The sequence below is a fragment of the Salvia splendens genome, chromosome 9 (genome assembly GCF_004379255.2).
Source record: "Salvia splendens isolate huo1 chromosome 9, SspV2, whole genome shotgun sequence".
Classification (NCBI taxonomy): Eukaryota; Viridiplantae; Streptophyta; class Magnoliopsida; order Lamiales; family Lamiaceae; genus Salvia; species Salvia splendens.
The window spans coordinates 30248506-30250225 of NC_056040.1; the positions used below are offsets into that span (position 1 = coordinate 30248506).

General features: G+C 41.6%; 1 long non-coding RNA gene across 1 annotated transcript; it reads right to left on the reverse strand.

The window, feature by feature from the left end:
• Nucleotides 1–342: 342 nt before the first annotated feature.
• On the reverse strand, nucleotides 343–1720 carry LOC121747713. Its single transcript, XR_006039320.1, has 2 exons — nucleotides 1322–1720; nucleotides 343–1215 (listed from the first exon to the last, which is right to left on the reverse strand). It is a non-coding gene; the product is annotated as an uncharacterized LOC121747713 (long non-coding RNA).

The following is a 1720-nucleotide window of genomic DNA, read 5'->3' on the forward strand; positions in this document are numbered from 1 at the left end:
GCCATGGCCTCTAGCCTTTTGGTCGTTTTTGCGCACGTCAGATTCAATGCGCAATTTCACGATCAGTTCATCAAGGGTCATCTCCTTTCGCTTGTGCTTAAGGTAGCTCTTGAAGTCCTTCTAACTAGTGGAAGCTTCTCAATTATCGTGCCAGAAGTAAAAGCTTCCGCCAAGTTCATTGTAACGACCCGCTAATCCGATATTATTAGAAACAATATTATTAGCTTGATTATCTATATAAGTGACTTTTATGCGATTAAATCTGAGCTACGATAGATTGTCGTTGTTGTTTGTTTTGACGTCAGGCAAGTGAATAGAACATGTAAATATATTACACATATATGAATATAATAAATTTAAATAAATAAATAAATAAGATCCCAAAATTTAAATTCTTGATGTCCAATACATCCAACAAAAGTCCAACAAAATTTAATACATCCTATGTTCTAAGCAAATCGGGTACTTCAGAGCGGGCAGCCACGAACTTGAACCGATTATACCTACACCAAATTAAACGAATAAGTGAACAAATACTCAAATAATTAATTTAATAAACAAATAAAATAAACAAAAAAAAGAACGAATAGGGCCGATCCTATGGATCAATTATTCTTCCGACAAAGCATTTATTATTGCATTAAATGTTTAGCAGACAATCATATCTTCCTCTGGCAAAGGAGGAGATTGAGATAAAATTTTGTTAGCCAACTTGCTACGTCAGTTTCACTGACTTGGTGAATACGCATATAGATATACAATCATTTCTTTTATTCACCCCACATCATCACCACACAATCTATTTTCTATGCACACACCAACCCACAAAAGCTAGAGGAGTCCGAAGGAGATTGCACAACTCAAACACTACAACCCAACACTTTACTTTCTGCATCAACAAGGTAAATAACAAACATTTCCTTTCATTCATATATGTACAAGTCTGCATATATTTGGAAATAGAATCTGCCCACCCCCAAGTTAACAATATAGTATATTTCACCATTAAATCATCCATATAGCAAGGCATATACTCATAATTCACCAAATTCAGTAAATAGAAACCAAGTAGAATCCTACTGCCTTAATAACTAGAAAGAAGGAGAAAAACTTATCCCTATGAATCTGCCGAATTCCGACAGCAAGCTTGGCACTCCGTCGCCGACAATCGACAACCAACGCTCCGAAAGTCACAGTTTTCATTTCTTTAAAAATCTGAAAAAAATGGAACTAACAAAGTTTAATATAAAAAAATGAATTCTTTGAGGTTTAAACAAAAGAAAAGAGATGAGAGAGACGAACAAATTTCCGACCACCTTACCTGTCAGGAATCGGTGTCGGCGGCGTGGGAGGGGTCTAGGCTGCGGCAGCGACCGGCGGTGTGAGGCTCGGAGAAGGCCGAAGCCGCCACCTGTGCATGCACAGTGGCGGCGGCGGCTGACTTGAACGGAGGAGGATCTGGAGATACGGCGGTGTCTGTGCTGCACACGGTGGTGGCGGTGCGTCGTCGTGCTCGCTGCGGCGGCGGTGGTGGAGTAGTCCGTGAGAGAGAGAGGGCGGCAGCGTACGGTGAAGAGGGAGAGAAGAGAGAGAGAGATGAGGGGGAGGAGGGGAACACCACCGGAGACGGAGACGGAGATAGAGACGGAAGAGGAGGCGGCGCTGGTAGGGTGGCTGGTCGACGGAAAGAAGAGAGAGATTTTCCCTAATTTTTGTGCAA